At 41.8% G+C, this 21,884-nt stretch overlaps 1 pseudogene; it reads right to left on the reverse strand.

The window, feature by feature from the left end:
* Positions 1-669: 669 nt before the first annotated feature.
* LOC112267180 lies at positions 670-14,762 on the reverse strand (annotated as a pseudogene).
* Between the last annotated feature and the right edge of the window lie 7,122 nt (positions 14,763-21,884).

Genomic DNA, 21,884 nt, shown 5'->3' on the forward strand with positions numbered 1-21,884 from the left:
GCCGTATTAAATATTATAGTTTAATTACATTTTAAGGTATCTGAGGATTTAATAGAAACCTATTTTGACTTGTTGAAACAAAGTTTAGGGGTAGATTTTCGGATTCCTATCTTGGCATGTTGAACGAGTGGATTACTCAAATCAATGGTGCCAACTAAACTGACTTTTTGGGATATAAAAAAGGATTTTATCTAACAAAACGACACTACATGTTATAGCTGGGACCGTTTGGATGACAAATCAGAGGAGGATTTTCAAAAAGTAAGTGAATATTTAATCGCTATTTGTGTATTTATGAAACCTGTGCCGGTGGAAAAATATTTTTATGTGGTGCACCGTCCTCAAACAATCGCATGGCATGCTTTCGCTGTAAATCGGACAGTGCAGTTAGATTAACATGGATTTAAGCTTTCAACCGAAAGCTTCACTCGCGCCCTCCAGCTTCACCTGAAGTTGACCCGCTAGCGGAACGCCTAGCCTTATTATTAACCATCTGTACGAAAGATATTAGATTGGGCAAAACCTTGAAGGCTCTAGTTGCAACATCTTTGTTTTTCATGCATCAATGGCCACAACTTCTTTGGGAAAACCAAAGGACCTGTGATCTTGGGACATATTGTGCAATAGTCTGTAGAAAGCATTCAGAAGTGCCTTAGCCTTCACTTTCATTTAAATTATTCTTTATTGATTTCCAGATCAATTATCCAGTCCAAGTACAGCATCATATCAAAACAGAATACAAATCATCTTTGGTCATGCTATCCCCACCTCACCCCCCTCTTTCTAAGTGGAAAACAATGCAAATGGTTGCTCAAAAAATAATTGTTAGATTACAAACACGTAGCACTTTTAATTCTAATGACTGACAAGTGTGTAGTTGGCAAAGAGGGCAATAAAACAATCGAAAACAATATTATTAATCTCAAGAGATGAACTGCCACCATTATGCCAACGACTGGTCAGAGTAAAAGTCAACCAAAATGTAAAATAATTAACATACAAATATGTGGGTTAAAACTGCAATAATATGTCATGTTTTTTGATGGAATTTGAATAATCAGTTAATACTAGTATCAAATCAATAAGTAGATAAAAAGTTAGTCAGAAAAATGAAACCTTCTATAGTTGAACATCCACTTTACTCTGTGAACACAACATATTGAGAATGCTCTGTTCAATTATTAAAGGCCCAGTGCAGTCAACATTTAGATTTCCTGTGTTTTATGTATATTTCCAGACTATGAGGTTGGAATAATACTCTGAAATTGTGAAAATGCCCTTTCAGCTGTTTTAAAAGACCGCCTGCAATTTCAGCTTGTTTAGGTGGGATGAAATGTTGGCCTGCCTGGTGACATCATTAGTTAATAAACCAATAAGAAAGGGTTCCAAACCTCTCTGCCAGCAACATATAGTTTTCAGTTTTCCTCTCCCCACTCAAACCACTCCCAGATAGTAGGAGCAAAATTCTTGCTTGAGAAATTGCTCTTTACTAAGAACCTATTTTTCTTTATTTTTGACCATTTTAATTGAAAACAATCACACTAAGATACTTAATTGTTACCCAGAAATGATTTGATATTGAAATGAAAATGCCTGCATTTGACCTTTAATGAACAAGAGGCCTTTGACTGTCAGCTAAGAGCACAGTATGTATGATTTTGGTAATATATTGACACACACTTCAATTTTGAAATATCAATTACCTCAATGTCAAAGAATGATTATCAAGTTGTATGACAAGAGTCAGAGGGAAGACAGTCCATTTAGACATCACATAAAATGGGACTACAGTATTGAGAGTCCTAAAACTCACTAAGTTTTTCCTGGGCCTTTTTCAGGCGGTCCAGGCGTTGATGCAGGTCTGCTCTCCTGCGGCCTTCCATAGAGTCTTCGCTCAGCAGTTTGACAACATCAGCTCCGTCTCTCTGATCCATAATCTGGATACAAAGCATCTTGGCTGACTCCTTAAGCATGAATTGCAGGATCAGCATGGGCACGTAGTCTGCCAGGCGCTGGTAGACAATCTAGGTGTGGTGTGAAGGACAGATACATTACAGTAATGTGGACAATGATTATGTACAGACAATGATGCTGCATGGTAAAACATGCAATTGAAAAGCTATGTAATTACTCCTATGTATGTCTTTTAGAAAAAAGACACCACTTGAATTCTGTTTAAGTACCACATCCGTCCCTTTTTTTCTCTCCGAATTGCTCTTGTATATCCGGTATGGACTCTAACATGCGAAGCCTGGCCCCTGGGGTTCTGGGTGGGGCAGTACTTCCTGATCTTTCCCAGTGTATGCCCTCCTTGACTAAAGGTGGAATCTCCACCCCCACCTATTATGAAAAACAAACTGCTGTCAAACATACCTCATAGTAGACCCCAAGTTTATCTGGGGTCAGCTTCCTGCTATCAAATGTGGTACTGTTGAATGTAGCAGCGATGTCCTCAATTTCCTCTGGGTCATAAAAACACTCTTCCTCAATGGCTTCTTTGAACTGAACTTTATGATCCTTCAAGCCCTTGATGAAAATACTGTCCTGAGTGTACACCAATCGCTCCATATTGATGTATTCTTTGATTCTCTTCTCAACTTTGGTTTCCTGTTTAGTCTGGATTTTGTCAATCTTAGTCTGAGGAATTTTGTTATGTGACTGACAGTTAACTACATGAATGACTCAAACAACATTATATCATTGATTATCTATTTTAACTTCACAACCATAATCTATGATGTAAAATATATCATTTAACTTTAACTCACCAAAGCCATGGATCTGAGCTGAGGATAGCTTTTGAAACAAGCTTCACACACATCTCTAAACTCTGCTTGTACCATACCTTGAGAGAAAAAAAAAATATGTCAATAAAGATTTGAAGGCTTGTTTACTTGTCGATATTCAACATTAGGTCTATACACTAAAAAATAAGGGTTCCTCAAGGGTTCTTTGGGACGGGTGTTGGTTCTATGGGGAACCATAATCACCCAAAGAAGCTTTGGAGCTCTTCAATGGTTCTTTGTAGTTCACAAAAGGGTTGTTTGCTCTTTTAGTAATAATTCAAATGTAAGGGAGGTGGCTCGTTTAGAATATTTTGGGGCATGGTTTGTGCACAGCTCTTTTTGTGCAACTGTGAGTGTGAGTGTCATTCCAGTTTATCTCATGTGTTGTGATATGCCATTGCATATTTTATATGACTATAGCCTTTGACGGCGTCTCGTGAAAGACTCATGTACGGCCTTGTGCCAACTGAGGAAGTCTGACCAAATCATTCAGAGGTTCTCAATTCTCTCCTCAGGGACACCCAGCTGTTCCAGAGGTAGCTCACTTGATTCAACTTTTTCATTAACACAATAAAAACACCAATGAGATTTTAACAAATTGATATAAAAACCTAAAACAACTGTGGTACTTCAAAAGGAAGTACAAATAACTTTTCAGACTGAGAAAGGTTATTTATAAACTAAAAAGTAGCGTCCTCTCACTGTCAACTGAGTTTATTTTCAGCAAACTTAACATGTGTAAAGATTTGTATGAACATGACAAAATTCAACAACTGAAACATAAACTGAAGTTCCATAGACACAGACATCCCTGAACAACGGGGGGGGGTCAAAAACAAAAGTAACAGTCAGTATCTGGTGTGGCCACCAGCTGCATTAAGTACTGCAGTGCATCTCCTCCTCATGGACTGCATCAGATTTGCCCGTTCTTGCTTTGCAATGTTACCCCACTCTTTCACCAAGGCACCTGCAAGTTCCCGGACATTTCTGGAGGGAATGGCCCTTGCCCTCACCCTTCGATCCAACAGGTCTCAGACATGCTCAATGGGATTGAGATCCGTTCTCTTCGCTGGCCATTGCAGAACACTGACATTCCTGTTTTGCAGGAAATCACGCACAGAACGAGCAGTATGGCTGGTGGCATTGTCATAATGGATGGTCATGTCAGGATGAGCCTGCAGGCAGGGTACCACATGAGGGAGGAGGATGTCTTCCCTGTAACGCACAGCGTTGAGATAGCCTTTCATGACAACAAGCTCAGTCCGATGATGCTGTGACACACCGCCACAGACCATAACAGACAGGCCTCGGTGTAACGCTCATTCCTTCGACGATAAACGTGAATCCGACCATCACCCCTGGTGAGACAAAACTGCGACTCTTCAGTGAAGAGCACTTTTTGCCAGTCCTGTCTGGTCCAGTGAGGGGGGGACTGTCACGTCCTGACCTTAGTTCCTTTGTATGTCTCTGTCTTAGGTTGGTCACGGCGTGAGTTGGGGTGGGCATTCTATGTTTTGTGTTCTTTGTTTTCTATTTCTATGTGTTTGGCCTGGTATGGATCCCAATCAGAGGCAGCTGGCAATCATTGTCTCTGATTGAGAACCATACTTAGGTAGCCTGTGTTCCCACTAGGATTTGTGGCTAGTTGTTTTCTGTTGTGTGTCTGCACCAGCCAGAACCATTTTGTTCGTTCTCTTTGTTATTTTTGTTATTTCAGTGTTCATTTAATAAATATGGACACATACCATGCTGCACCTTGGTCCTCTCCTTCCAACAGCCGTTACAACGAGAGCGTACAGGTCGCAGTGGTGGATAGTATATGGGGCTTTGGTGACAAAATGGATGACACTGTGATAGACTGCATCCAATTTGTTGAGTAGAGTGTTGGAGGCTATTTTATAGATGACATCGCCAAAGTCGAGGATCGGGAGGATGATCAGTTTTACGAGGGTATGTTTGGCAGTATGAGTGAAGGATGCTTTGTTGCAATATAGGAAGCCAATTCTAGATTTAATTTTGGATTGGAGATGCTTAATGTGAGTCTGGAAGGAGAGTTTACAGTCTAACCAGACACCTAGGTATTTGTAGTTGTCCACGTATTCTAGGTCAGAACCGTCCAGAGTAGTGATGCTGGACGGGCGGGCAGGTGCGGGCAGTGATCGATTGAATAGCATGCATTTAGTTTTACTTGCATTTAAGAGCAGTTGGAGGCCACGGAAGGAGAGTTGTATGGCATTGAAACTTGTCTGGAGGTTAGTTAACACAGTGTCCAAAGATGGGCCAGAAGTATACAGAATCGTCTGCCTAGAGGTGGATCAGAGAATCACCAGCAGCAAGAGCGACATCATTGATGTATACAGAGAAGAGTCGGCCCGAGAATTGAACCCTGTGGCACCCCCATAGAGACTGCCAGAGGTCCAGACAACAGGCCCTCCCATTTGACACACTGAACTCTATGAGAGAAGTAGTTGGTAAATCAGGCGAGGCAATCATTTGAGAAACCAAGGCTGTGGTGATTGACAGAGTCGAAAGCCTTGGCCAGGTCGATGAAAACGGCTGCACAGTAATGTCTCTTATCGATGGCGGTTATGATATCGTGTAGGACCTTGAGCGTGGCTGAGGTACACCCATGACCAGCTCTGAAACCAGATTGCAAAGCGGAGAAGGTATGGTGGGATTCGAAGTGGTCGGTAATCTGTTTGTTAACTTGGCTTTCGAAGACCTTAGATAGACAGGGTAGGATAGATATAGGTCTGTAGCAGTTTGGGTCTAGATTGTCTCCCCCTTTGAAGAGGGGGATGACCGCGGCAGCATTCCAATCTTTGGGAATCTCAGACGATACGAAAGAGAGGTTAAAAAGTCTGCTGCCTCAGTTTGTATGATGGCAATTTGCATATACTCCAGAATGCATTTCAGCCCTGCCACAAAAGGACCAGCTGACATCAAGTCAGTGATTATCTCGTTAACACAGGTGTGAGTGTTGACGAGGACAAGGCTGGAAACCACTCTGTCATGCTGATTGAGTTCAAATAACAGACTGGAAGCTTATTAAAAAGGAGGGTGGTGCTTGGAATCATTGTTCTTCCTCTGTCAATCATGGTTACCTGCAAGGAAACAAGTGCTGTCATCATTGCTTTGCCCAAAAGGGCGTCACAGTCAAGGAAATTGCTGCCAGTAAGATGGCACCTAAATCAACCATTTCTCGGATCATCATGAACTTCAAGGAGAGCGGTTCAATTGTTCTGAAGAAAGCTTCAGGGCACCCAAGAAAGTCCAGCAAGCGCCAGGACTGTCTCCTAAAGTTGATTCAGCTGCGGGATCGGGGCACCACCAGTACAGAGCCTGCTCAGGAATGGCAGCAGGCAGGTGTAAGTGCATCTGCACGCACAGTGAGGGAAAGATTTTTGGAGGATGGCCTGGTGTCAAGAAGGGCAGCAAATAAGCCACTTCTCTTCGGGAAAAACTTCAAGGATAGACTTATATTCTGCAAAAGGTACAGGGATTGGACTGCTGAGGACTGAAGTAAAGTCATTCTCTGATGAATCCCCTTTCCGATTGTTTGGGGCATCCGGAAAAATGCTTGTCCGGAGAAGACAATGTGAGCTCCATCAGTCCTGTGACAGGCCAACAGTAAAGTATCCTGAGACCATTCATGTGTGGGGTTGCTTCTCAGCCAAGGGAGTGGGCTCACTCACAATTTTGCCTAAGAACACAGTCATGAATAAAGAATGGTACCAACACACTTCTCCCAACTATCCAGGAACAGTTTTGTGACGAACAATGCATTTTCCAGCATGATGTAGCACCTTGCCATAAGGCAAACATCATAACTAATTGGCGCGGGGAACAAAACATCGATACTTTAGGTCCATGGCCAGGAAACTCCTCAGACCTTAATCCCATTGAGAACTTGTGGTCAATCCCCAAGAGACGGGTGGACAAACAAAAACCCACAAATTCTGACAAACTCCAAGCATTGATTATGGAAGAATGGGCTGCCATCAGTCAGGATGTGGCCCAGAAGTAGAAAAAGAAGGGTCAACACTGCAAATATTGACTCTTTGCATCAGCTTCATGTAATTGTCAATAAAAGCCTTTGACACTTATGAAATGCTTGTAATTATACTTCAGTATTCCATAGTAACAGCTGACAAAAATATCTAAAGACACTGAAGCAGCAAACTTTGTGAAAATTAACATTTGTGTCATTCTCAAAACTTTTGGCCACGAATATATGTAGAGTCAATCACATACACAATCACATTATTACACATCAAGATTTTACTCCTTGCTTGGACTAACTCATTCTTAGCTCTATTCTCTAACTGTGTAGTGTCTTGAGTTATTGTTTTTTGTCTTCCCAGTAAAATCCTGTCCTGCACTTGTCAAGCCTCTGAACACCTCAGCTCATGCCTCATACCCTCACTCAATCACTGCTGTGATCCCTTTCTAACACTGTGTAAGTAGCCCTGTCATTCCCATGAGACAAACATAGAGTGTGATGTCATACCACCGAATGTCAGTTTAAAATAATACCTCGAATGGCTTTCAGGACATCCAAGGCCGGCTCTTGAAATGTGCTTTTGAACTGCATGTTCATATGCACAATAGTCACTGAAAGTTATCAGCTCTCTCCCACGATGTTCTTTATCATAGTTTTTTATCATGGCTGCCACTTTGTTGAGGACTGAAATGATACCAAGAACCAAGAGAGAACAAACAACTCTGTAAGTGGAATACAATTGTGTGAGGATATAAAGTCGCAAGCAGCCTTACATCCTGTAAAATGCAAAGCATTAACTATTATCAGTACAACATGCATCTTTATTTGCATTACATGAAATCTAATGAATACAGGACTTAGCTCTTACATGATCCTTTGGTGTTACTGAGATAAATATCCCACTGTTGGAATACAGGATGTAGGCAAGTATGCAGATTCTTCTCACTTGAGTTCCCAATTCTGCACAGTTCATTAATCTTCTCAATGAAATCAATTAGTCTCTAGAAATGTAGACACAACCACTTTGTCATTTATCTAATAAGAATTTAAAGGGTACAGATCTTTCTAATTCTGTTTTCCACAGAAAGCGTATATAATGTGTATAATGGTGCAAGAGGGGATTGCTGCCGTTTTATGGGCTCTTAACCTAACGTGCTATTTTGTTAGTTTTTCTAAAAAAAATCTGACCATAATTCTATCCTCCTGATTCCTACGTGCAAGCAGATATTTAAGCAGGAACATACCCCAACCAGAAGCCATGGATTACAGGCAGCATCCTCACTGAGATAAAGGGTAGAGCTGATGCTTTCAAGGAGCGGTACTTTAACCTGGAAGCTTATAAGGAATCCCGCTATTACTTCTATGATCGTTTCGAAGCAAGTAACACTGAAACATGCATGAGACGATCAGCTGTTTCGGATGACTGTTTGATCACGCTATCCGCAGCCGATGTTAGTAAGAACTTTAAACAGGTCAACATTCACAAGGTCGCAAGAACAGATGGATTACCAGGAAGTGTACTCCGAACATGCGCTGACCAACTGACAAGTGTCTTCACTGACATTTTCAACCTGTCCCTGTTTGAGTCTGTAATAACAACATGTTTCGAGTAGACCAGCATAGTCCCTGTGCCCAAGAACACTAAGGTAACCTGCCTAAATGACTAACGACCCGTAGCCCTCACGTCTGTAGCCATGAAGTGCTTTGAAAGGCTGCTCATGGCTCACATCAACACCATTATCCAAGAAACCCCAGACCCACTCCAATTTGCATACCGCCCCAACAGATCTGCAGATTATGCAATCTCTATTGCACTCCACACTGCCCATTCACATCTGTACAAAAGGAACACCGATGTGAGAATGCTATTCATTGACAACAGCTCAGCATTCAACACCATAGTGCCCTAAATGCTCATCATTAAGCTAAGGACCCTGGGACTAAACACCTACCTCTGCAACTGGATCCTGGACTTCCTTATGGGCCGCCCCCAGGTGGTGAGGGTAGGTAACAACACATCCGCCATGCTGATCCTCAACACGGGGGCCCCTCAGGGTGCGTGCTCAGTCTCCTCCTATACTCCCTGTTTACTCATGACTGCACTGCCAGGCAGGACTCCAACACCATCATTAAGTTTGCCGATGACACAGCAGTGGTAGGCCTGATCACCGACAACGACGAGACACCCTATAGGGAGGAGGTCAGAGACCTGACCGTATGGTGCAAGGACAACAACCTCTCCCTCAACATGATCGAGCAAAGGAGATGATTGTGGACTACAGGAAAAGGAAGACTGAGCATGCCCCCTTTCTCATCTACGGGGCTGTAGTGGAGCAGGTTGAGAGCCTCAAGGTCCTTGGCGTCCACATCACCAACAAACTAACATGGTCCAAGCACACCAAGACAGTCATGAAGAGGGCATGATAAAACATATTCCGCCTCAGGAGCTTGAAAAGATTTGGCATGGATCCCCAAACGGTTCTACAGCTGCACCATCGAGCGCATCCTGACTGGTTGCATCACTGCCTGGTATGGCAACTGCTCACCCTCCGACCGGAAAGCACTACAGAGGGTAGTGCGTACAGCCCAGCACATCACTGGGGCCAGGCTTCATGCCATCCAGGACCTCTATACCAGGCGGTGTCAGAGGAAGGCCCTAAAAATTGTCAGACTCCAGCCACCCTAGTCATAAACTGTTCTCTCTGCCACCGCACAACAAGCGCTACCGGAGCGCCAAGTCTAGGTCCAAGAGCTTCTAAACAGCTTCTACACCCAAGCCATAAGACTCCTGAACAACTAATCAAATGGCCAGCCTGACTATTTGCATTCTCCCCTCCCTTTACGCTGCCACTACTCTCTTTTATTATCTATGTATAGTCACTTTAATGACTCTACCTACATGTACATATTATCTCAATTACCTCGACTAACCGGTTCCCCTGCACATTTACTCTGCAATGGTACACCCTGTATATAGCCTCGCTATTGTTATTTTACTGATGCGCTTTAATTATTTGTTACTTTTATTTATTTTTTAAAGGTATTTTTCATAACTGAATTGTTGGTTAAGGGCTTGTAAGTAAGCATTTCACTGTACGGTAATAATAACCTGCTGTATTTGGCGCATGGGACAAATACAATTTGATTTGATTTGAAAGCATTTTATTCTAGATTTTCTTGTATCTAGAAACACTCGCTAGTTTCTCTGTTTATTCCTCTGGTACCAGAATTGGTTCTGGGTTCTGAGATTAGTGACAATATAAACCTAATTTCAACAGTGTAACATAGATTTGAATAATTCTATGAAAATAGTATTGTGCCCTTTTTTTCCTCAAGTTTCTATGCACTCACCTCCGTCAGATAGGGCCCCATCTTTTTACGTTCCAGTGGAGGACCAGTGCTATACTTCTTCAGTTCTGTTTTAACAGTCTCAAGATGCTCTCTGATTTGGTCTGTCAAGTATGGAAGTGATGTCTGGTTGGAAACAATTCACTGAATTGACTTAGCATTCTTAGCATTGAATGTAATAGTCAATGGCAAGTTTACAGTCAACTTACCTTTATATGATCTACCAGGTCTTGTGTGAGCTTAGTGGCAAGGCATTGTGTTGTAACTTTGTTTTGCTCAAGAAGTGGACTGTAATTGAGAGGCACAGAAAAGTTTTAGTTGACTTGTGTACTAGCGAGCCAACAACCAATGTGAGAATATGTTTGTTTCCACGTGCCCTTAGCACTAGTACCGCCATGGCTGTTTTGAGGCCTTTTGTGAGTCCTAATAACTCGGCCATTGCAAAAGTTATTTCCAAAAACACAAAGTTATTTCCAAACACACCCTGTAGGTCTAAGCCCTTAGATCGCAATTCCTATTAAGCTAACATATGGAAAAGCTTTATTCCATATGTATAATGTATAATTTTGCCTTTTGATAATGACCCCTATAATTCTAATAAATTATAAAAGTTAGCAACTTAGACATTTCCTTGTTGTTTTTTTGTCCATTACAATAACACCAAATTTATCAGAAATACAGTGTCGACATTGTTAATGCTGTAAATGACTATTGTAGATGGAAATGGCTGATGTTTTTAATGGAATATCTACATAGGCATACAGAGGCCCATTATCAGCAAACATCACTCCTGTGTTCCAATGGCATGTTGTTTTAGCTAATCTGACTTTATAATTTAAAAAAAGCTAACTGAACATTAGAAAACCCTTTTGCAATTATGTTAGCACAGCTGAAAACTGTTGTCCTGATTAAAGAAGCAATAAAACTGTCCTTTAGACTAATTGAGTATCTGGAGCATCAGCATTTGTGGTTTCGATTACAGACTCAAAATGGCCAGAAACAAATAACTTTCTTCTGAAACTCGTCAGTCTATTCTTGTTCTGAGAAATGAAGGCTGTTCCATGCGAGAAATTGACAAGAAACTGAAGATCTCGTACAACGCTCTGTACTACTCCTTTCACAGAACAGCGCAAACGGTCTCTAACCAGAATAGAAAGAGGAGTGGGAGGCCCCAGTGCACAACTGAGCAAGAGGACAAGTATATTGGAGTGTTCAGTTTGAGAAACAGATGCCTCACAAGTCCTCAACTGGCAGCTTCATTAAATAGTACCCGCAAAACACCAGTCTCAACGTCAACAGTGAAGAGGCGACTCCAGGATGCTGGCCTTCTTAGACCCATGACCGCCACTTTTTACCTCCTTATGCACATTGTGCCATTTTTACAGCCCAGTACTGGGTTACATTTAGACGACTTTCAGACACCTTTGTGTTTGTCAGAGTCTCCCCTTTCGATATTGGTGACATATTAGTTTGTAGCTCAAACAGTTCGGTCAGGACAGTAGGTTTTTTCAGAAGACCTCTGAAATTAGGACATCTGCTAACAGAGTTCAGAGGACTGGCGTAAAGCTTGTGGATGTCTTAGAGACAAACAACGTACACTGTCATATTCGAGAGAGTCTCATCTTTAGATGGTGGTGACTTGTTTGTTTGTTCACAAACGGTTTGTGTTGTAAACGGTTTGTGTTGTAAACGGTTTGTGTTGTGTTGTGATTTTCTTGTGTAGAAAACTACCACTTTCACAAGCCCCATGTCATGCAATAGGTGCAACTTTATTTTGCCAGAAAGATGTGATTGAGCTGCAGCCACTACAACAAACTGTAAGTCTCTAGCCTGAACACACAGGGAGACCCAAAAAACCTACTCCTGTTGCATCTTCGATATTTTGTGTTTGGTAAGAAAAACCAGGCTTATCACTTTTGTTTGACCGTGGAATTTAAAGATAACTATTTGTAAATGTTCAATTCTCAAATGTAAGAACAGTTGATAAGGGCAAGTTAGCAGATCTCAAAGTAAGATGGGAAATGTCTGGTAGTTATGCAATTATAGGAGACCTTTGAGACCAGCTGGTATGACTGACAAACAGTGACAATTAAACTACCTAGACAATCAGTGACTTTTATAGCTGACTGATATGTTAAGGGTAGTGAAAGCAGCTGATGCTGTGGCATTTTAGTGATCAACATTGACCCCCTGGTGTGAAGTGGTGATACTAAAATTACCTAAAGTGGTGGTGGTTTTTGAAGAATTCCATTTCCAGTCGAGTGGCGTCCGCCAAAGAGATCTTCTGGTTGATATCATTCTGGCCACGGCATTTTACGATGATGTAGCCCTTGTTCAGGTGAACAACTTGGCCATTAACAATTTTTAAGATGTCTGGTTCTGCCCCTTTGTCAACCAAGTCTGGCTTGGTCAGAATTGCTTGTAAACACAGAACGTATATATTAAAAAGTCATTTTCATGAGGGAAAAGGGTGAGGAGTTCAAATAAACAGTTGTGATATGGTGAAGAATTTACCCAGTGTCCTTGCACCTTCTGGATCCACTGATTGTGCCATTCTCAATGCTTCAGTTGTTGCTATGTCAACATTGCATGGCACTACAACCAGGTTAATGGTCTCTTGTTTCTTAATGAACTTCAAAATAAGACGTCTGATCTGAATGGAAATGAAAGGCAAACATTGGTAAGACTATTTTCTGTTGAAACAGACTGCTTACATCTGTCAGCGAAACTTAGTGAATCTGAGATAAGGAGAACTTACCATTCAGTTACTGTAGGGCAAGACATGACCCAAAACACACTGGAAATGCATCTAAAGAGTTGAGTCCCAGGCTTGATGCATTGATGGACCAAATACTAACCTTTAAATTACTTTAACATACATTGTGTTAATTTGTCCAAATAGTTAACTGCTTCAAATGAGGGGTGGGTAGATACATAAAGTGCTTTAATTTCTAAACGGTAAAACAAATACATGAAAATACCCTGACATAAAGATGACATTCTGTACTTTTGCCTCATTTTCGTCAACAAAGCAACATTCCTGGAGTATAAAGCCACTGTCCAAATAAATGTGGAAAGCACTGTATATGATTCAGTGAAGTTAAGGTTCAAAATGCACATTGATAACAGTTACATTGTCTATATAGAGTATCTACTTCTTCCTAACCCACATTCATAATAGTTACATTGTCTACATAGAGTATCTACTTCTTCCTAACCCACATTCATAATAGTTACATTGTCTACATAGAGTATCTAATTCCTCCTAACCCACATTCATTTTGAGACACTAACCTGATCACCAATATCCTCTGGTTGGCCTGTGACAGGTACTCTGGTAATCCCAGGTAGATCAATAAGTGTGAGGTCACATACATCAGGAGAAGTGATCTCCAGCGTGATCAGGTCATCACAGATCCCAACACCATCTCCGGCTAGAGTATTTTGAGCTTTAAAACAAGTAATTTGGCAACGTTATTCACCCCTGTGAATTTGACATCTAATGAAACCTATAAGCCAACACAAAATGGCACTGTCAGTATGTATCTACTGTATATTGTGGGGAGTATACAGTGAAACACTATGCTTTGAATTCAGTTGAAACTTGCATACCAGTTTTGACATGAATCTCAACCAATGAGGGGTCCTCAAAAGTCTCCACTACCCCTTGATAGCTGATCTTTGCCTTCCATTTTCCTCCAAAACACTTCCTTAGTTTCAATTCCAATGGACACCTGGTGACAATACCTAAGAGAAAATAGATTTATTTTAAATAAAAGTTGCACCCAATTGGAACATGTTATGATACGTGTTATGCAATATAAGAAATGCAGCCTATAAATTGTAAAGCGAACATTTACTGATCTACCTGATAAAATGTTGCAGTAGCAGATGCATGACAACATGTTTCCACTCATGCAGCGCTGACTTGAGGAAGACCCAGTTGGGTAGAAACATGTTTCTTCGTGCATCTGCTACTCTCTACTCAAAGATAGTTTTCAACTGATCCATCTTACCACTTCCTCTGGGTAGTGCCACCCCAGATAAAGCCTCAAGCACTGAGCTCTTCCCTGAGCTCTGGTCTCCAACCACAGCAATGGCTGGCAATGCCAAGTCCTTCTCGATTCCGATCGATCTCAGAAAGTCAATGAGTTCGATGAATGGTCGCACGTGTCTATCCAAATGGCTGTAGAATACCCCCCTTTGCATACCATCTCTATATTTGCAGATAAATAAATATACCAAGCAAATGTAGGAAAACCAAGATATGTTTTATAAAATTCAAAGCCAATCAGTTATGAATGAAGCTGGAAATTAAGTCTTAAATTAGAAAATTGGAAACAAAAATGGACCAATTGTTTGGATTTCAACTTACCTTTCCTCATCCTCAGAACCTGCATCTGGTCTGTGCATTTCTTGATGAAACACACATGCACCAAGAATACATGTAAGGTTAGATGTTATTTGTTCTTTGGTTAAAACTTACAATTTCCGTAACAAAAAAATTGACTTACTCAGTATTGCTCAGCTGTGTTTGTCAGAGTAGAAAGAGCACACTGCAGAGAACTGTCAGTATACCTTTGTACTGCAACAATGTGCGAAAAGGTTACAACCCTAGAATGGACACAGTCTGTAGCATCATAACAATGTCCAAAGTACGGTAAATGAGTTGCTTTATATGAGCATCTTATATGAGCATCTTATAAAGGTGCTGATTTCAAAGAAATATAAACTGGGTGCTCCAGTTTACAATAAAGGATGAGGGTCAATCTATGCACTTATCTAGATCTGGCCACTATTCATTCCTGTGGCAGGGTAGCCTAGTGGTTAGAGCACTGGACTAGTAACTGAAAGGTTGCAAGTTCAAATCCCTGAGCTGACAAGGTACAAATCTGTTGTTCTGCCCCTGAACAGGCAGTTAACCCACTGTTTCTAGGCTGTCATTGAAAATAAGAATTTGTTCTTAACTGACTTACCTAGTTAAATAAAGATAAATAATTCCAATGATAAAACAATTCTGTTTTATCATTGGAACGTGATACCAAACAAGGCAACTGTGTGCATTATTATATATATATATATATATATATATATATATATATATATATATATATATATATTTTATCCAGTCGGATAAACACGCCAAACAGCCGCTGACCAAGCCAGACTTGGTTGACAAAGGGGCAGAACCAGACATCTTAAAAATTATTAATGGCCAAGTTGTTCACCTGAACAAGGGCTACATCATCGTAAAATGCCATGGCCAGAATGATATCAACCAGAAGATCTCTTTGGCGGACGCCACTCGACTGGAAATGGAATTCTTCAAAAACCACCATCACTTTAGGTAATTTTAGTATCACCACTTCACACCAGGAGGTCAATGTTGATCACTAAAATGCCACAGCATCAGTTGCTTTCACTACCCTTAACATATCAGTCAGCTATAAAAGTCACTGATTGTCTAGGTAGTTTAATTGTCACTGTTTGTCAGTCATACCAGCTGGTCTCAAAGGTCTCCTATAATTGCATAACTGCCAGACATTTCCCATCTGAGTGTGAGATCCGCTAACTTGCCCTTATCAACTGTTCTTACATTTGAGAATTGAACATTTAAAAATAGTTATCTTTAAATTCCACGGTCAAACAAAAGTGATAAGCCTGGTTTTTCTTACCAAACCCAAAATATAGTAGATGCAATGGTAGTAGGTTTTTTGGGCCTCCCTGTGTGTTCAGGCTAGAGACTTACCGTTTCTTGTAGTGGCTGCAGCTCAATCCCATCTTTCCGGCAAAATAAAGTTGCACCTATTGCATGACATGGGGCTTGTGAAAGTGGTATTTTTCTACACAAGAAAATCACAACACAACACAAACCGTTTACCTCCGATCAGTCCGTCAGGCTGTTTGGCGTGTTTATCTGACTGGATAAGAAAATATATAAATATAATAATAATAATGATGTCACCTCCACTTTTAAAACCAAAGTTGCGCCCCTGATCTTGGGAGTATCATTACTGTTGAATGTCACCATTTCAGACAAGGCAGTATTTTAAGAGAGCCCTTACTTACATTCAAAGGTCAATTAACATTAAAACGCCATTTAGCTAACAGCTGATCATTGATCATGATTGATGTAAATCTGCTAGTTAGCTAGCTTGATTTATTTTACTGATTGTGATTTACCTCTCTGTCTTTCTGCCACGCTCTGCTGTGTGTATCATCCAACCAGACTGAATATTGATGATGATGTAAGCTAAATCAAATGTTATCAAGTGTTAATCAAATGTTATGCTGCTGTGGCAGTACTGTTGAAATTTAAACTAGGTAGCTAGCTACACACACACTTGACCGTGTGACCAAATCTCTCAAGTCATGCATGTTGGATACCTGGCACGCAATCGCCGTACAGGGCAGACTGGGGAAAGGGCTCCTAAGGATCAGTACAGAGCAGATCAACAGGTGCAACTAGCGGACAGGGTTTGGCGAACTTGACAAAGACTTGTGGGCAGTGGGTTCTGAACAACAATGAAAAAAAATAATTTGGGGGGAAATTATACCACCACCCAAAAGGGCACTTGAGGCTGGAAGGGCAAAGGGATATGTGCTCTGCACAGGTAGAGCCCTATCTGTGCACGTGCCTGGGTGACATATAACAGTCTGTCTGAGGGAGATATAGCAATAAAGCCCTTAAGAACCAGGATCAATATAAAATATTTGTGATTTCCACAGTGGAAGACAATCCATTTCCAGCTGACTGCATCTGTGATCCATGTGGTATTTTCGTATTATTTGTTTTATGTTTCAGGAACCATGGCCCTCTGATTTAAAACACGTTTGACTGGGATTGATATATAAGGGCTTGGCACAATGCTATGGTCCAACCAGAAGGATTCCCTCTCTACCATGTATGGCGATATTATGTTGTTGCACTGAATTACTAGTAGAAGAAATTCAGAAATGGCACAAAATCAAAATGTAGGTTAAAAATGATATTGTTCTTATTAATAATGTCCCTGTTGTCCTTATCCAGAAAAAGGACCAACCCACATAGTTAAAAATATTAGCTCTGATCCATTGCGGGGACAAAGTCACCAGATGCTTGCTGAGCGTGCATTCAGTTGTGTTGAGGCCTGTCGTGCTCCAGCTCTATTTCTGCCCCATGCAGCCTCCTTCCTTCTCCCTTCTCCCTCTGCACTGGGTCTCCGGACCCCTATTAATCACCACCGTGACAGCAGATTGCAAATGACATTAGGTATCAATCTATCAACCCATCACTGTTCTGCTCCCTTACCACCCGTCCTAGAGGAACAGCCAACCGGTGCTCTCAGCATAGGAAAGGTTCATCACAAATAACACAAAAAGGGTGAGAGAGAGAGAGAGAGAGAGAGAGGGAGAGAGAGAGAGAGAGGGGGAGAGGGAGGGAAAAGTTTGACAGAAATCAGAAATAATATTTAGCATTTTAAATAGCTGCCCAATCAACCGATCCCCATTCATTAAAGGACACGGTCCGTCACAGCTGAACTGAAATCTCACTCAAATTTACTGTAAAACAGAGTCAGGGAGAATTCTATTTTTTCTCCCTCATGGTAAACCACGTAACCTGGGCTACAGACTTCATCATAATTGGATGAGGATGATTTATGCTGGGCAGAGCGAGAGCAATGATATGGAACCCCCCTGACTGAGTCAGTCAGTGAGGTATAGTAAATGGATTTCATACACTGGCCAGTTATTAACTCACATCCATCCCATCTCGGAGGATGAATTATCAATGACTTATTCTGGCATTGTTGCGTAATTGAGGAGAGTTTAATATGCAAACCATTTATTTAGTGGAGCTGAAGTTGGAACCAGATGTGAAGGGGAATAGGATAATCATGTGCTCGAAGACTGAAACCACAGCCAACAGAATACACAGTATCCTGCTCTAAAGTGTGAGGTGCGCAAGCCAAAAGCCTATCCTATATGGCCATAGGCTTCCATTTAGAAGTACACCACCAGCATGTGTGGGCGACCTGTAGTACTATGGCTGTTGCATGCTGGGATTCTGCTCCTGGCAATCTACTCCCGACCGTTCCCCAGCTACCTTCCCTCCATCTTCTGCCTTACGACTTTTCCCCAGAGACACCTTATTGTTTGAAGAAAACTTTCCACAGTGTTCTGTCTGACTTTTCAGTGGAATGGAGGTTAGCACTTTGGCTTGGACTGAGTGCAGTGAAGTGAACAGCTGAGAGAAAGGAAGGCGTTAAAAATACATTCACAAATGGCTTTTAACAGATCGACTGCGACAGCAGCATTGTACCAATGGCCTCCTCCCTAAAGCTTTCTCGTACAAATTGTGACAGCACCTGTTTTTTGTAGACAGCGTGGTATCCTAGCTGTAGTGGTGCATGGGTAAAATCACCGGGGAAGCCAGAAAAAAAAGCCATATTACCCCCCCAAAAAAATATATACAGATGTTTAGCAGAGGTTATTACAGGTGTAGAGAAATGCTTGTGTACTCTGGTGTTGAAGGCTGTGCTGTAGTCAATGAACAGCATTCTTACATAGGTATTCCTCTTGTCCAGATGGGATAGGGCAGTGTGCAGTGCTATGGTGATTGCATCATCCATGGATCTATTGGGGCGGAATAAGAATGGCAGTGGGTCTAGGGTGTCGGGTAAGATGAAGGTAATATGATCCTTAACTAGCCTCTCAAAAGCACTTCATGATGAGAGAAGTGAGTAATACAGGGTGATAGTCATTTAGTTCAGTTACCTTTGCTTTCTTGGGTACAGGAACAATGGTGGACATCTTGAAGCAAGTTGGGTCAGCAGACTGGGATAGGGAGAGATTGAATATGTCCGTAAACACTCCAGCCAGCTGATCTGCGCATGCTCTGAGGACACGGCTAGGGATGCCGTCTGGGCCGGCTTGTGTTGTGATAATTGTGTCATTTGCTCTATAATCTGTTAGTTCATATGCCTTGCGACCATGATATATAGGGCTAAAGGCCAAGACAATAGGAAGACACAGTGGCAGAATAAATTCAACCACACATTTGTTTCATCACAAAACTGGAGAGCAACCTCTGTCCGGTGAAGTCCACAAAGCATATTTCATGTAACAAACAGTTACAAGACCTACAGCATGGTCAAACAAGTTAATGTTTCCAACATTTTCGGACCACTAAACAACTATTGATTTAGAATCACAGAGAGTTATCACAAGTCGCAAAGAAAACAAGAGCTGCCTCCACTATTCCAGCACCATTTCAACTTGCAACATTTCAACATCATCAAATCTCCTATGCTTAGTCTAATACAGTGACAACTAAAAGATACCAAAAACAATTTAGTCCAATCAACGTAAGCTAAATATGATGTGGCTGTCCATGGTTCTGATTTATGTGTGCGTGTGTACGTTTGTGCAAGTAGAAAAACATGTTAACTCTCCATACTTGTAGAGAAACGCAAATTCCATCCTCTCTTTCATGGTGACGAAACGGTTTATCACTCTGTCATACACTACACACTTATTTTTGGTTGTCATAGGCTACCTGGCTAAAATGCTTGCTCGCTAGCCTAACTTCCACTCATGGAAAACGTTAGGTAGTTAACATTAGACTTCTACATATTGAACATCCATCCTCTCAGGCCAGGGGCACAATGTATGTTAATGTTCGGATCAGAATCGGTAATATAATCCTCAGCCAGTACAGAGAATTAAGTAAAACCACAAGTCCAAATCCCTGAGTGGCGCAGCGGTCTAAGGCATTGCATCATAGTGCTAGAGGCACCAGAACAGACCCTGGTTTGATCCCGGGCTGTATCACAACTGCCATGATCGGGAATCCCACAGGCTGGTGCACAATTGGCCCAGCGTCGTCCGGGTTAGGGGAGGGTTTGGTCGGGGTAGACCATCATTGTAAAATAAGAATTTGTTCCAAACTGACCTTCCAAGTTAAATTAAACATAAAGCTGGTTAGCAGGCCATCGGAGGACAACAACACAATGAGATGCAACAATTCAAGATGTTTCTGTCAATGATGTATTCCTCTTGATGCGTTGTGTTAGGAGTGACTCCAAATCCAAACTGGCTTCCCTTGACAATTTTTTTTGGTGTGCCAGGACCATTCACAGTTTAGCTCAACGCTGATAGGCTATTATTTAAAAAATAAAAATAATCAAGGGAGATCAAATGCTCACTGGCTTCCCTTGCATTCAATGCTACGGGTGGTAACAATGTCATACTCTTTGGGATCAGACAGCATCAGATAGATGGCCTACACAGTCAGAGACAGAGGGGCGCTGTTTCCCTTGCTCTGAAGCTTTCTCCGTTGAGATACATTCGGAAAGTACTCAGACCCCTTGACTTTTTCGACATTTTGTTACGTTAGAACCTTATTCTAAAACTGATTAAATTGTTTTTTTCCCCCTCACCAATCCACAAACAATACCCCATGATGACAAACAAAAAACTGAAATATCATAATTTGCATAAGTATTCAGAACCATTTACTCAGTACTTTGTTGAAGCACCTTTGGCATTGATTACAGCCTCAAGTCTTGTTGAGTATGACGCTACAAGCTTGGCACACCTGTAGTTGTGGAGTTTCTCCCATTCTTCTCTGCAGATCCTCTCAAGCACTGTCAGGTTGGATGGGGGCGTTGCGACATGAGATGTTCGAGTGGGTTCAAGTCCGGACTCTGGCTGGGCCACTCAAGGACATTCAGAGACTTGTCCCGAAGCCACTCCTGCGTTGTCTTGGCTGTGTTCATAGGGTTGTTGTCTTGTTGGATGGTGAACCATCGCCCCAGTCTGAGGTCCTGAGTGCTCTGAAGCAGGTTTTTATCAAGGATCTCTCTGTACGTTGCTCTATTCATCTTTCCCTCGATTCTGACTAGTCTTCCAGTCCCTGCCACTGAAAAACATCCCCACAGCATGATGCTGCCACCACCATGCTTCACCGTAGGGATGGTGCCAGGTTTTGTCTAGATGTGACGCTTGGCATTCAGGCCAAAGAGTTCAATCTCGGTTTCATCAGACCAGAGAATCTTGTTTGTCATGGTCTGAGAGTCATTTAGGTGCCTTTTGGCAAACTCCAAGCGGGCGGTCATGTGTCTTTTACTGAGGAATGGCTTCCATCTGGCCACTCAACCATAAAGGCCTGATTGGTGGAGTGTTGCAGAGATGGTTGTCATTCGGGAAGGTTTTGCCATCTCCACAGAGGAACTCTGGAGCACAGTCAGAGTGACCATCAGGATCTTCTCCCCCGATAGCTCAGTTTGGTCAGGTGGCCAGCTCTAGGAAGAGTCTTGGTGGTTCCAAACATCTTCCATTTAAGAATGATGAAGGCCACGGTGTCCTTGGGGACCTTCAATGGTGCAAAAATGTTGCCTCGACACGTTCCTGTCTCTGAGCTTTACGGACAATCCTTCGACCTCATGGCTAGGTTTTTGCTCTGACATACACTGTCAACTGTGGCACAGGTGTGTGCCTTTCCAAATCATGTCCAATCAATTGAATTTACCACAAGTGGACTCCAATCAAGTTACAGAAACATTTCAAGGATGATCAATGTTAACATTGATAGAGAGACTGAAAAACAGCTTCTATCTCAAGGCCATCAGACTGTTAAACAGCCACCACTAACATTGAGTGGCTGCTGCCAACACACTGACAATGACACTGACTCAACTCCAGCCACTTTAATAATGGGAATTGATGGGAAATGATGTAAATATATAAACAATGCTACCTTATAT

Source organism: Oncorhynchus tshawytscha, linkage group LG14 (assembly GCF_018296145.1).
Source record: "Oncorhynchus tshawytscha isolate Ot180627B linkage group LG14, Otsh_v2.0, whole genome shotgun sequence".
In the NCBI taxonomy this organism is placed as follows: domain Eukaryota; kingdom Metazoa; phylum Chordata; class Actinopteri; order Salmoniformes; family Salmonidae; genus Oncorhynchus; species Oncorhynchus tshawytscha.